Consider the following 16,237-nt stretch of genomic DNA (forward strand, 5'->3'; position numbering starts at 1 on the left):
CAATGATCCAAAACATAAAGCAAAATCTACAATGGAATGGTTAAAAAAATAAAGTTAAAGTCCAGACCTGAATCCAATCGAGAATCTGTGGAATGAACTGAAAACTGCTGTTCACAAATGCTCTCCATCCAACCTCACTGAGCTCGAGCTGTTTTTCAAGGAGGAATGGGAAAAAATTTCAGTGTCTCGATGTGCAAAACTGATAGAGACATACCCCAAGCGACTTACAGCTGTAATCGCAGCAAAAGGTGGCGCTACAAAGTATTAACTTAAGGGGGCTGAATACTTTTGCACGTCCAATTTTTCAGTTTTTGAATTGTTAAAAAAGTTTGAAATATTCAATAAGTGTCGTTCCACTTCATGATTGTGTCCCACTTGTTGATTCTTCACAAAAAAATACAGTTTTATATCTTTATGTTTGAAGCCTGAAATGTGGCAAAAGGTCGCAAAGTTCAAGGGGGCCGAATACCGTGGGATAAACTCGTTGGATTAACGCGCCAGCGATGTGCGGTAAAAAGAGTGGACTGGTGGGCATGGTTCGGGAGAAGATGCGGGAAGAGAACTGTGCAGGTGAGCTAACTGTTTACCACTGCATCATACATCAGGAAGCACTGTGTGCCAAAGCCCTAAAGATGGAACATGTTATGACCACAGTAACACAGGTAGTTAACTTTATAAGAGCCAAAGGTCTAAATCACCGCCAGTTTAAATCTTTTCTGGAGGAGTGTGGTTCGAATACGCAGACGTGCCGTATCACACAGAGTTGAGATGGCTAAGCAGAGGAAAAGTACTGAACAGATGTTTCGAGCTGCGTGAGGAAATATGTCAATTCCTGGAAACCAAAGGGAAGGATACAGCAGAGCTCCGGGAGCAAAAGTTCCTGTGTGAGCTGGCCTTTCTCTGTGACATCTCGAGCCATCTCGATGCGCTGAACCTGCAGCTTCAGGGGCGGGGCGCATCATCACAGACATGTACGCTGCAGTGAGGGCCTTCAAAACTAAACTGTGCCTGTGGGAGAATCAGATGCTGCAAGGAAACCCTTGCCATTTTCCCTGCTTCCAATCCATAAAAGCGCAGATCTCTACCGCCGTGTTCCCATGCGCACAGTTTGCTGAAAAACTCAGTGTTCTCGCTGCTGAGTTTAGCCTGCGATTTGCCGACTTCGATGCAAGTTTGAACTGCTTAGTAATCCCTTCGCAGTTGATGTGGAAAATGCACCAACCAACATCCAAATGGAGCTGATTGAACTCCAGTGCAACGACACGCTGAAGTCAAAGTATGATGCTGTGGGCGCCACACAGTTTCCACGGTTCATCCCTGACACAATGCCTCAGCTCCGCACCCAAGCTGCTCAGATGCTCTCCATGTTCGGCAGCACTTATCTATGCGAGCAACTTTTCTCCTCGATGAAGATGACCAAAACAACTCACAGGAGACGTCTGACTGATGAACATCTTCGCTCGATACTGAGGATTTCTTCAGCTCAGAGCTTGAGCCCAGACATTGATGAACTAGCATCCAAGAAGAGATGCCAGGTATCTGGCTTGGGCACATCAGATTAGACCAGTGTGCAATAATTAACATTTTCTTTATGCACTTTTTCTTGCTACAAGGCATGGGCTTGAATGGTTGATTGATTTATTATCATTTTATTTGTAAAATTATTAGCCAGTGGAAAAAGTTGATTTTGGTATTTAAATCAGAAGGCTGCAAATAGAAAAGAGGCATACAATTTTTATTTAAATTTAATTTATTTAATAAATGAATGCCATTGATGTGTTTTTTCATTTGAAATTCGATTTTGCATGTCTCCACTATTAAATTATATATTGTATGGTAATAAGCGATGCTTGTTCCATATTCAATGTCAAAGCAAAACTTGTTTGGGTCCATATTAAAAGGTTAATTTGTTCAATGTTGGCCCGTGACTTTGTTCAGGTTTTACATTTTGGCCCACTGGGTATTTGAGTTTGACACCCCTGCCTTAGAGAATGTCCAGACCAGCTGGCTGGTGTGTTTAAGGACATGTTCAATCAATCCCTATCCCAGTCTGCTGTCCCCACATGCTTCAAGATGGCCACCATTATTCATGTTCCCAAGAAATATAAGGTACCTAAACTAAATATCTATAGCCCCGTAGCACTCACTTCTTTCATCATGAAGTGCTTTGAGAGACTAGTCAATGATTATATCACCTCTATCTTACCTGATACCCTAGACCCACTCCCAATAGGTCCACAGGTCCACAGACAATGCAATCGGCATCAATCTGCATACTGCCCTATCCCATCTGGACAAGAGGAATACCTATCTAAGAATGCTGTTCATTGACTACAGCTCAGCATTCAACCCCATACCCTCTAAACTCATCATTAAGCTTGATTACCAACAATGACGAAACAGCCAACAGGGAGGAGGTGAGGGCCCTCAGAGTGTGGTGTCAGGAAAATAATCTCTCACTCAACATCAACAAAACAAAGGAGATGATCGTGGACTTCAGGAAATAGCAGAAGGAGCACCCCCCTATTCACATCGATGGGACAGTAGTGGAGAAGGAGGAAAGTTTTAAGTTCCTCGGTGTACACATCACGGACAAACTGAAATGGTTCATGCACACAGACAGAGTGATGAAGAAGGTGCAACAGCGCTTCTTCAACCTCAGGAGGCTGTATAAATTTGGCTTGTCACCTAAAACCCTCTCAAACTTTTACAGATGCACAATCGAGAGCATCCTGTTGGGCTGTATCACCGCCTGGTACGGCAACTGCACTGCCCTCAACCACAAGGCTCTCCAGAGGGTAGTGTGGTCTGCACAACGCATCACCGGGGGCAAACTACCTGCCCTCCAGGACACCTACAGCACCCGATGTCACAGGAAGGCCAAAAAGATCATCAAGGACAACAACCACACAAGCCATTGCCTGTTCACCCCGTTATCATCCAGAAGGCAAGGTCAGTACAGGTGCATCGAAGCTGGGACCGAGAATCTGAAAGAAGCTGTTTATCTCAAGGCCATCAGACTGTTAAACAACCATCACTAACTTAGAGAGGCTGCTGTCAACATACAGACTCAAATCACTGGCTACTTTAATAAATGGGTTTAGTAAAGGTATTACTAGTCACTTTAAATAATTCAGCTTTAATAATGTTTACATATCCTACATTACTCATCTCATATGTATATACTGTATTTTAAACCATCTCTTGCCTATGCCGCACGGCCATAGCGCATCCATATATTTATATGTACATATTCTTATCCCATCCCCTTACATTTTGTGTATACGGTAGTCGTTGTGAATTTGTTAGATTACTTGTTAGATATTACTGCCCCGTCGAAACTAGAAGCACAAGCATTCCGCTACACTCATATTAACATCTGCTAACCATGTGTATATGACCAATAATATTTGATTTGATTTGAAAGCTGCTAAGGGGAGGACAGCTCATAATAATGTCTGGAACGTACCCAGTGGGAATGGTATCAAACACATGGTTTCCATGTGTTTGATGGAAACCATGTGTTTGATGGAAACCATGTGTGTGATGGAAACCATGTGTTTGATGTATTTGATACAATTTTACTGATTCCACTCCAGCTATTACCATAAGTCTGTCCTCCCCAATTAAGGTGCCACCAAACTCCTCTGCCAACAAGGCAGGATAATAATGCTGATTCTCTCCCCACACGCCCAAGTTTTGAAGGTAGATAGAGTGGAGTTGAATGCTAACCTTGTCCTGCATTGGACATCAGAATGTGATGATGAATGTAGACCTATTTTCTTATATCTGTGCTTTATCTTCATATATAAAAGCCGAGTAAAGACGAAGCTCCTTTGTTCTGACTGTAATGTCACGACTCCGGTCTTAATGAGACAGAAAAGGTCATCAGGGATTGGCTCAAAAAGCATATTATTTTCTTGAAGTGGGTTGTTACAGTTACTAATAAGGCTAGCACTGGAATAGCAATGGGTGACCATTTTTGTTGTTGTTGCAATGTTAGAAATACAAGCTCCCTTTTTAATTAATGAGAAATCTCCCTCACTGTAAGGTGCCAATTTAAGTAGAGACATTATGAGGGATTTCAGATCACATGTATGTTTTGAATTATTTTTCACATACACTGCTCCTTGTAGACAATTAATTTAAAGCTGTTTTGTGGCAGACTGGGAAAAAGTTAAGAAAAATCGGACAGAATTGTTGTTGAAACTGTTTGAATGTCCATGTTGTTGTACCTCTGGTGTTCCACGGCGCTGTTCTTTTTGGACTGGGAGAGAGAACTTTCATCTGATAATTATTTGTAATTAGAAGAGCCTGAAGCAGAATCCAGATTCCACAGGAAGTTGTAAATGGAGACTCTTTACTAATGTGACGTCATTTTGTGGGAAGAGAATAAATTGGCACACAGTTTGTTGCTGACAAGTGGCTTGAGTGATTCATGAATTAGTTGAGACCAAAGAGACACTTTCCATCACTCTTCTGTAAATGACACAGACTGAGTGGGTGTTTGTTGATTTATTTGAATGTGTGAGGCAAAACACACATACACACACACATTTTCTTTTAACCTTTGAGAGTAGGAACCATAAATCCCACAATCATCTGTGATTGGCTGGAATGGAGGGAACATGTCTTGAAGTGATTTCTGCTGCTGCACTCTAACAACCCCTCCCTCCCAAGTGTTGGGAGGGAGGGGTTGTTAGAGTGGGAGGACTTTCAGTTCACACTGAGCTGTTGAATATTAGGTAAACAAGAAGCCCAATTAGGTAAACAAGAAGCCCAATTTAGCTTTCAACCCCAATCTATCTGCGTGGTGTGTGGTGAGGAGGAAGCAGAAGGAGAGGGTAGGAAAGAACAAATAAAGAGGAGAGAAGACAGAGGAAAAACAAATGGGAGTTGAGGAATGAGTTGAAGTGAGGACTGTGCATTGTCAGAGAACTGACTGAGGCTGTGCTGCCATGGGCTTGTGACCTTTAATCATATGGCTGTATGACCCTGTGCAGCTCAGCACCCTGTGCAGCTCAGCACCCTGTGCAGCTCAGCACCCTGTGCAGCTCAGCCGCTACACTCAGGCAACCCTCTGAGACAGACGCTTTTTTTTGTCACACAGACACTGGCATGCATTTACACACACATACTCACAAATATACAGACATGTATCCAGAGCAGCTCATGTCAACACGCAAACAGATAAGTTCACAATCCCAATCTTGATCATTTTATAGCCTAGTGATTTTATAGCACAGTGTTTGCACATCCAACAAATGTCTAGGTGTAGAGTGGAAGAAAGTCACACGAAAGGAATAGAACTACCCACACACAGCATTCTCCCATATGTTGGATTGCTAGCCTGAAGAAGACCACCTAATCAAAATGTTACAATAAAGGGAGCATGCCACATTGTGGGGGTATTTCTATTCCTTTCTGAGTTGTTTATTCCCTGAGGCTGTGATAATGCATTTGGCCAGGTGATGGCGCCATCAGACTTTTCCATAATCAATTGTGAAATGTGTGAAAAACTTTTTGTCAATATTCAATTTAACTCAAATCAAATTGTATTTGTCACATGCACTGAATACAACGGGTGTAAACCTAATATTGAAATGCTTATTTACAAGCCCTTAACCAACAATGCAGTTTTAAGAAAATCCCTGAAAAAGTAAGAGATAAGAATAACAAATAATTAAAGAGCAGCAGTAAATAACAATAGCGGGCCTATATACAGGGGGTATCTGTACAGAGTCAATGTGTCAATGTGCGGGGGGCACCGGTGTCGAGGTAATTGAGGTAAAAGTGGCAATGCATAGATGACCGAGATAGCAGCAGCATGCTAGTCTGAGTAGCTATTTGATTAGCTATTCAGGAGTCTTATGGCTTGGGGGTAGAAGCTGTTAAGAAGCCGCTTGGACCTAGACTTGGTGCTCCGGTACCGCTTGCCGTGGAGTAGCAGAGAAAACAGTCTATGACTAGGGTGGCTGGAGTCTTTGACAATATTTAGGGCCTCTGAAACTGCCTGGTATAGAGGTCCTGGGTGGCAGGAAGCTTGGCCACAGTGATCTACTGGGCCGTACGCACTACCCTCTGTAGTGCTTTGTGGTCGGAAGCCGAGCAATTGCCATACCAGGCAGTGATGCAACCAGTCAGTATGCCCTCGATGGTGCAGCTGTAAAACCTTTTGAGGAGCTGAGAACCCTTGCCAAATATTTTCAGTGTCCTGAGGGGGAAAAGGTTATGTTGTGCCCTCTTCACGGCTGTCTTTGTGTGCTTGGACCATGTTAGTTTGTTGTTGATGTGGACGCCAAGGAACTTGAAGCTCTCAACCTGCTTCACTACAGCCCCATCGATGAGAATGGGGGGGGTGCTCGGTCCTCCTTTTCCTGTAGTCCACAATCATCTCCTTTGTCTTGATCACGTTGAGGGAGAGATTGTTGTCCTTGCACCACACGGTCAGGTCTCTGACCTCCTCTCTATAGGCTCTCATCGTTGTTGGTGATCAGGCCACTGTTGTGTCACCAGCAAACTTAATGATGGTGTTGGAGTCGTACCTGGCCATGCAGTCATGAGTGAACAGGGAGTACAGGAGGGGACTGATCACGCACCCCTGAGGGGCCCCCGTGTTGAGGATCAGCGTGGCTGATGTGTTATTACCTACCCTTACCACCTGGGGGCGGCCTATCAGGAAGTCCAGGATCCAGTTGCAGAGGGAGGTGTTTAGTCCCAGGGTCCTTAGCTTAGTGATGAGCTTTGAGGACACTATGGTGTTGAATGCTGAGCTGTAGTCATTGAATAGAATTCTCAGATGGGTGTTCCTTTTGTCCAGGTGGGAAAGGGCAGTATGGAGTGCAATAGATATTGCATCATTTGTGGATTTGTTGGTGCGGTATGCAAATTGGAGTGGGTTTAACGTTTCTGGGATAATGGTGTTAATGTGAGCCATGACCAGCCTTTCAAAGCATTTTATGACTACAGACGTGAGTGTTATAAATTGGTAGTCATTTAGGCAGGTTACATTAGTGTTCTTGGGCACAGGGACTATGGTGGTCTGCTTGAAACATAGTATTACAGACTCAGGTAGGGAGAGGTTGAAAATGTCAGTGAAGACACATGCCAGTAGGTCAGCACATGATTGGAGTACACATCCTGGAAATCCGTCTGGCCCAGCGGCCTTGTGAATGTTGACCTGTTTAAAGGTCTTACTCACATGGGCTGCGTAGAGCATGATCACACAGTCAACCGGAACAACTGATGCTCTCATGCATGTTTCAGTGTTAATTGCCTCGAAGCGAGCATAGACGTTATTTAGCTTGTCTGGTAGGCTCGTGTCACTGGGCAGTTCTCAGGTGTGCTTCCCTTTGTAGTCTGTAATAGTTTGCAAGCCCTGCCACATCTGACGAGTGTCGGAGCCTGTGTAGTACAATTCAATCTTAGTCCTGTATTGATGCTTTGCTTGTTTGATGGTTGGTCGGAGGGTATAGTGTGAAGATTCCAGGTTCGAGTCCCACTCCTTGAAAGCGGCAGCTCTACCCTTTAGTTCAATGCGAATGTTTCCTGTAATTCATGGCTTCTGGTTGGGGACGTCCTCAATGCACTTATTGATAAAGCCAGTGACTGATGTTGTGTACTCCTCAATGCCATCGGAAGAATCCCAGAACATATTCCAGGCTGTGCTTGCAAAAATAGTCCTGTAGTTTAGCATCTGCTTCATCTGACCACTTTTTATAGACTGAGTCACTGGTGCTTCCTGCTTGAATTGTTGCGTGTAAACTGGAATCAGGAGGATAGAGTTATGGTCAGATTTGCCAAATGGAGGGCAAGGGAGAGCTTGGTACGCGTCTCTGTGTATGGAGTAAAGGTGGTCTAGAATTTTTTTCCCTCTGGTTGCACATTTAACATGCTGATAGAAATTAGATTAGGAGCTAGGAGCTAGGAGCTAGGAGCGCCGCCTCTGGATGACCGTTTTCCTGTTCGCTAGTGGCAGAATACAGCTCATTGAGTGTGGTCTTAGTGCCAGCCTTGGTCTGTGGTGGTATGTAGAGACAGCTATGAAAAATTCAGATGAAAACTCTCTAGGTAGATAGTGTGGTCTACAGCGTATCATGAGATACTCTACCTTGCACGAGCAGAACCTTGAGACTTCCTTAGATATCATGCACCAGCGATTGCTTACAAATATGCATAGGCCCCCGCCCCGTGTCTTACCAGAGGCTGCTATTCTGTCCTGCCGATAAAGTGTATAACCTGCCAGCTGTATGTTCTTAATGTCGTCGTTCAGCCTTGACTCTGTGAAACATAAGATATGACAGTTTTTAATAACCCGTTGGTAGGATATGCGTGCTTTCTGTTTGTCCCATTTATTTTACAACAATAGAACGTTAGCTAGCAGAACGGAGGGCAAGGGCAGATTAGCCACTCGTCGCCTGATCCTCACATGGCATCTGATCTCTTTCCACAAAACGTACATTTCATCTTCTAGCAAATCACGGGGATCTGGGTCTGGTCGGGTGTCCGTAGTATATCCCTTGTGTCGGATTCACTGAAGAAAAATTCCTCGTCCAATTTGAAGTGAGTAATCCCAGTTCTGATGTCCAGAAGCTCTTTTCGGTCATAAGAGACAGTAGCAGCAACATTATGTACAAAACAGGTTACGAACAACGCGAAAAATAAACAATATAGCATTGTTGGTTAAGAGCCTATAAGACAGCAGCCCTACCCTTCGGCGCCAACTATTATACCTGATACAGCCAGTGGCGACACGTCATTCAGGGCAGGTGGGGCTGTTTTGAGTCCCACATTTTTTGCGTTTAAAAAAATATATATATATATAAATATAGAGATGTTTTTGCTTGTTTTGCATGTTATTTTGGCATTAATACATATCAGTTTGCAAATAATGTAAAAAAAAAAAAACAATATATATCATTGAGTTAATAAAGCCTCATACACACATGGTCTCTTTTTTGTTTTCTTGAGTAAGGCAGCTCCAAAATGCAGATGTTCAGCCTAGCTCAGTGCTTTCTGTGGTAGTGGGGCTAGCCAGCAAAAAATAGGAGCATTGCGCCATGATTGGCTCAGTGTTCTGTCACTGATGGGGACACTACTTCATCGCAGAGTTTATGTCCTTAGTAAGGGTAGATATCCAAAATTTCAGCCCTTTGTGTCCTGCATTAGAGTTATATTACAAGTGCTCTTCCAAGAAGGCTCAAGGTCATTGGCCACAGATAAAATGACGTCAAATCACGTCATATGTACAGTAGCTTTGATTGGACAGATCATGTCAATATCTTACTTTCAAAGTCTTAGCTAGCAGTCATCATCATGAATCAAGTCGACAATCTACTGGCAAATCCTTTTTAATCCTTGTCATATGAAGAGAAATAATGAAGAGAAATTATAGATAAAACGGTGCTCATCGGTCACTGGACATAAAAATTACACAAGTTGGAAATCGCAAATTCAACAATGAGTCGTGTGGAAGGAATCAGTGGCCAACTGCAAGCAGTGCAATGCAACCAGTAGCCTGCTATTCAATGGAGTGCTGTGTGTGTTTTTTTCTGAGTTCCCACCATGAATCCAGAGAATGCCAGACTTTGATGACAAAGTTTGATGACAAAACCGCCGCACCGCCTTCATGTTTAAGTGAGCACATCACAAGCCAATGTGAGTCCAAAAATGTATTGTATGCTGCTCCATACATTATGTAATGTGCAAGGGAGATATGTATACTGTAGCTAAGAAAGTAGTACGAAGTTTATGTTGTGTAGTAAGCTGTTAATAGCCAGTGTGCTTCACCATAATAATTTGGTCTATTTTCACCTCTTCATTTCGCCAAACGTTACTGTTCTGACTCGGTGGTGCTGCACATGTAGCCTATAACCTGTTTTTGAGAAACGTCATCTAATATTGTAAGAGGTTTCATTGTCTGCTTTATACGCCCACTTTATTTGTCCTACGGTTCTAACTTGGTGTACAGGGAAAATTCTGTAATAGCAGCCCATGTTCTGTATTCTGTCACTGTACATTTCAATAGTGCTGAACACATAGTTACATTGACTACGTCCGTCGAAGCTCGCTCATTAATGTCTTCATCAAAATTACGGAATGACTCTTGTCCGCTCATCGTTCCCTTATGCCATTGTTTGTAGATCTCAATTGTTAGTAGAAACCACATTTGTTTAAGCAAGTCAGCTATATCAGCTATGTCTTTTAAAAAGGCGGTAAACAAGGCTGAATTAATTGTTTCGCTGCCAAACAAGACTCCGCTGATAGCCAGGTGTATTGGTAGTAAGGATTCACTCCATTGTGCTTTATGTTGGCCGAAACAGTTTGTGGGCACCTCTTATTGCCATTATAGTGCAATTAATTTATTGTTTTTAGTGTTGTGTTGTGTAGGTCTTTGCTGGCATGCATCTAAGAAATACAGTTTGAGTTTGCCCCACCAGGATTTACATGCTAAAATCGCCACTGGATACAGCAAAATGACACTGTGTACCTCCACCTACAGTGGTGCAAAAAAGTATTTAGTCAGCCAGCAATTGTGCAAGTTCTCCCACTTAAAAAGATGAGAGAGGCCTGTAATTTTCATCATAGGTACACTTCAACAATGACAGACAAAATGAGGGAAAACATTTCAGAAAATCACATTGTAGGATTTGTTCTGAATTTATTTACAAATTATGGTGGAAAATAAGTATTTGGTCACCTACAAACAAGCAAGATTTCTGTCTCTCACAGACCTGCAACTTCTTCTTTAAGAGGCTCCTCTGTCCTCCACTCGTTACCTGTATTAATGGCACCTGTTTGAACTTGTTATCAGTATAAAAGACACCTGTCCACAACCTCAATCAGTCACACTCCAAACTCCACTATGGCCAAGACCAAAGAGCTGTCAAAGGACACCAGAAACAAAATTATAGACCTCCACCAGGCTGGGAAGACTGAATCTGTAATAGGTAAGCAGCTTGGTTTGAAGAAATCAACTGTGGGAGCAATTATTAGGAAATGGAAGACATACAAGACCACTGATAATCTCCCTCGATCTGGGGCTCCACGCAAGATCTCACCCCGTGGGGTCAAAATGATCACAAGAACGGTGAGCAAAAATCCCAGAACCACACGGGGGGACCTAGTGAATGACCTGCAGAGAGCTGGGACCAAAGTAACAAAGCCTACCATCAGTAACACACTACGCCACCATGGACTCAAATCCTGCAGTGCCAGACGTGTCCCCCTGCTTAAGCCAGTACATGTCCAGGCCCGTCTGAAGTTCGCTAGAGAGCATTTGGATGATCCAGAAGAAGATTGGGAGAATGTCATATGGTCAGATGAAACCAAAATATAACTTTTTGGTAAAAACTCAACTTGTCGTATTTGGAGGACAAAGACTGCTGAGTTGCATCCAAAGAACACCGTACCTGCTGTGAAGCATGGGGGTGGACACATCATGCTTTGGGGCTGTTTTTCTGCAAAGGGACCAGGATGACTGATCCGTGTAAAGGAAAGAATGAATCGGGCCATGTATCGTGAGATTTTGAGTGAAAACCTCCTTCCATCAGCAAGGGCATTGAAGATGAAACGTGGCTGGGTCTTTCAGCATGACAATGATCCCAAACACACCGCCCGGGTAACGAAGGAGTGGCTTCGTAAGAAGCATTTCAAGGTCCTGGGGTGGCCTAGCCAGTCTCCAGATCTCAACCCCATAGAAAATCTTTGGAGGGAGTTGAAAGTCTGTGTTGCTCAGCAACAGCCCCAAAACATCACTGCTCTAGAGGAGATCTGCATGGAGGAATGGGCCAAAATACCAGCAACAGTGTGTGAAAACCTTGTGAAGACTTACAGAAAACGTTTGACCTCTGTCATTGCCAACAAAGGGTATATAACAAAGTATTGAGATAAACTTTAAATTATATTTAAATAAATTAATCTTCTCCTTTCCCCCTTCTGATGACCAGGTGGCGAATCGCATCTCTGCATGTCTGGCAGACATATCAGTGTGGATGACGGATCACCATCTCAAGCTGAACCTCGGCAAGACGGAGCTGCTCTTCCTTCCGGGGAAGGACTGCCCGTTCCATGATCTCGCCATCACGGTTGACAACTCCATTGTGTCCTCCTCCCAGAGCGCTAAGAACCTTGGCGTGATCCTGGACAACACCCTGTCGTTCTCAACTAACATCAAGGCGGTGGCCCGTTCCTGTAGGTTCATGCTCTACAACATCCGCAGAGTACGACCCTGCCTCACACAGGAAGCGGCGCAGGTCCTAATCCAGGCACTTGTCATCTCCCGTCTGGATTACTGCAACTCGCTGTTGGCTGGGCTCCCTGCCTGTGCCATTAAACCCCTACAACTCATCCAGAACGCCGCTGCCCGTCTGGTGTTCAACCTTCCCAAGTTCTCTCACGTCACCCCGCTCCTCCGCTCTCTCCACTGGCTTCCAGTTGAAGCTCGCATCCGCTACAAGACCATTGGTGCTTGCCTACGGAGCTGTGAGGGGAACGGCACCTCAGTACCTCCAGGCTCTGATCAGGCCCTACACCCAAACAAGGGCACTGCGTTCATCCACCTCTGGCCTGCTCGCCTCCCTGCCACTGAGGAAGTACAGTTCAAGCTCAGCCCAGTCAAAACTGTTCGCTGCTCTGGCTCCCCAATGGTGGAACAAACTCCCTCACGACGCCAGGACAGCGGAGTCAATCACCACCTTCCGGAGACACCTGAAACCCCACCTCTTTAAGGAATACCTAGGATAGGATAAAGTAATCCTTCTCACCCCCCCTTAAAAGATTTAGATGCACTATTGTAAAGTGGCTGTTCCACTGGATGTCATAAGGTGAATGCACCAATTTGTAAGTCTCTCTGGATAAGAGCGTCTGGTAAATGACTTAAATGTAAATGTAAATGTAACTTTTGATATTGACCAAATACTTATTTTCCACCATAATTTGCAAATAAATTCATTAAAAATCCTACAATATGATTTTCTGGATTTTTTTTCTCATTTTGTCTATCATAGTTGAAGTGTACCTATGATGAAAATCACAGGCCTCTCTCATCTGTTTAAGTGGGAGAACTTGCACAATTGGTGGCTGACTAAATACTTTTTTTGCCCCACTGTATATGATGTTCAGGGAATATGTAATTGTCACTCAATATGAGATGCCACAGCGTAAAACAGAGAATGATTACTTCTCTTATATCGTTGCCAATAATAGCCCTATAGTTAACTAGAATAAAACAATGGAAGACAAATAGACTGACACAAATGCTTTTGCAGTAAGTCATTAGTCGAACATGTAATGGTGACTTTTGAATAGAATGGGTCCAGCCACGAACATAGTTTCTCTCTATCCAGGTCTCTGCAGTATTTTCCCTACTCAAGAGGGAGTTGTTTTGGCCAGCCTTGTTTTTTTCTCACTGAGGTTGAATCAATACTTTTTTTAAAGTGCTCTCTGATACATGGACATTTCATTGAAAAAGCACTTTTTCAGGCATTGATGAAAGTTTCCTATAATGCAGTTGACACCTCCCAGCCTAAGAACTAAATGATTGTTGCCATCTGATTGTTGCCTACCGTCTAGTGGCATGAAAATGAATTATTGACTAGGGTGTATGAATCTTATTTAGATATGACTTGTGAATAAGTGTATGAAAAAAAGGTTAGGTAGACTTACAAGTAATCACCTTGTTCTTAACATGAGATATGACCAGTTTGTACATTTTGAAGAGATGAAGTCTGGGCACCAGACTGGAGATTAACGAGCAACAAATATTCTAGGTCTAGCAGTCTAGACTATCCATCTATCCATCTATCCAACAACACTGACTATGATGGCTATACTTAAGCGCTTTTTTTTCTCATAAACAATCATTTTTAACTACATTATGACAGAATGTGTGTTTGTAAATGTGCACCTGCATAATGTATTATGTACTTGAGAAAAAGTGAGGTGAGATATTAAATGATAAATAGTAGATACTAGTATGATTTCTTTGTGCGTAGAGAATGGCTACACTTTACATGGACTGTTCTGTTGCTCAGGGTCCAAAGAGACTCCAAGGTCTTTCCCATTTAGTATTCATTGCACAGTAATAGCTATGAACTGAAGTATTCTCCAAGATCTGCAGTGAAAGCAAGGTCTTGCTTTCCCTGGCTCAAACATAATGCAGCCAGGGCTATGGAGGAAGACGAGATCTGGACAATTGAAGCAGCCATATTGTGACTAGATAGAATCAAGTAGGCTTATTTATGTTCCCATCAAGCAGGGGAAATGCACTCTCAGATTGTATGGTTGTTGGGTTGTGATTAAAGTGCCACAGTGTGTTTCTTGTAGCTCTACTGTAGTGTGAATAAATCCAGTTGGTTTCTAGCCATATGCCAAATAATAGGACTTCCTGTAGGCTGATTGTCTGTCTGACTGTCTGTCTGTCTGTCTGTCTCCGTCTGTCTGTCTGTGGGTGGAGAAGGTGTGAGCTCGAATGATGCTCCCCAGTGTTTCTTGGGGAGGTGAGCTGAATGCTAGCTGCTGGGTGGAGGCTCTCTGACAGGCAGAGACGTCAGGCTGTTAGTACTGAAAAAGGCCCCTCTGCCTGGATATGACAGGTACAGTATAGGGTCTTAAAGGCAAGGTACCTCTCCCCCACTCCTTTACATAGAGCCCCAGAGGGTTAGTATGAATAATTAATTACTCCTATGGTAAGTACCCTTGAGGCCCCCTCTACTGTACCTACATGCTGTAGAATTGTGTGCTGGCTGTAGGACAAGTGGTCAAGTACCATCTCTAATTCAAACATTTTCTTTGTTCAAATATAGCCACGTTTGTGGCTCGTATTTAATTCATTCTATTTTCCACAAATGGATTTTCAGAGATTCTGAGAATCCAATCCCTCTTTCATTTGCTCAAATGATTTATCTTAGCTCAATAAAATACTCAGGACAATTTTTCGAGAAAATAAGACAGACCTGAAGTTATTATTTACTTTTCCAAGCTCTTTCTGAGCTCTAAAGGCATCAATAATGGAGATAGCCAAATCAATGTTAGCAATTACCCAGATTAATGGACAACAGTTGAACAACCTCCCAAAGATCAGTGTCGACCTCTGACATCAGACTGTGGGAGCCCTGTTCAGAGAACCACTCCAGGCAAAACCCATACCAATTTACAACACTATTCAATTTGCATGCTAATGCAGCCAAAGCATGATGAGTAGAGTAGGCTACAGGGCTGGTTTGGTTCTAGTGCTGCTTACGCCGGCAGACAAATCACCTCCCAATAATCGCATCAGACATTGGCTCCAGTGTAAGAATGGGAACATGAAGTGGAGTTGCCATGAATTATGAAACACAAGATGCTTCAAGTAGAAAATCCACTGCATGTTAGCTTCATTGTGAGGCAGAAGGGTCAAGTCAGCGTCAAGGCGTCTATTCTATTGGTCTGAAATATTTTAAAGAATAATATGCATATCCATAAGCTACAAGTGTAACATATAATCAAGGCCTACACATGCTGGCAATGACTCATTTATAATCCAGACAAATGTATTTCCATCAGTTGACATTTTAATGTATAGCAACAGTACAAAGTGAATCGTTTGCTTCCAAAATAGTAATGTTTTGTATGTACAATATTTATACAATAATTTATTGTTTAAAAAAGGTTCAATGGTAAAATGTATTACAGTTTATTGCACCACACATTTATAAATTATCATCATAAAAACATCACACATGAAACATTTAACACTTAAACAGGACATGGGTTTTCTTATTTTGATTCAACTGTTACGTTTTTAAAACTCTTTTACGAATATCTATTTGTGGAGTGCCCTCCAAAGTTGACCAAAATGACCAGGGCCCGGTTTCCCGATAGCGATGGAATTTAGGCTTAAGAGTGTTTTAATAAGACATCTTTCCTACAACTGCCAAATATGTAACATGCGTTTCCCATACTGATAGACTCTCAGATCAGCTTTCTCCATGCAAATCTTTCCTTAACATTATAATTATTTAACAATACTGACGACGGATCAGTTTCTAGAGAGATATTACCACCTACGGCTGCAAATATTATAATAACGCTTACCAAATTACATTTATGAAAATGCACTAAATCACCGATTTGGCATATCATTGCGTACATTATGCTACACATCATTAAATATATAGAGACAAATACAGACAGTAGTCTACAAATAGCAAAATAGAACTCAATTGATTGAACATTGCAAAAATCACTGAAGCTGGAA

The sequence above is a fragment of the Oncorhynchus keta genome, chromosome 21 (assembly GCF_023373465.1).
Source record: "Oncorhynchus keta strain PuntledgeMale-10-30-2019 chromosome 21, Oket_V2, whole genome shotgun sequence".
NCBI classification, from domain to species: Eukaryota; Metazoa; Chordata; class Actinopteri; order Salmoniformes; family Salmonidae; genus Oncorhynchus; species Oncorhynchus keta.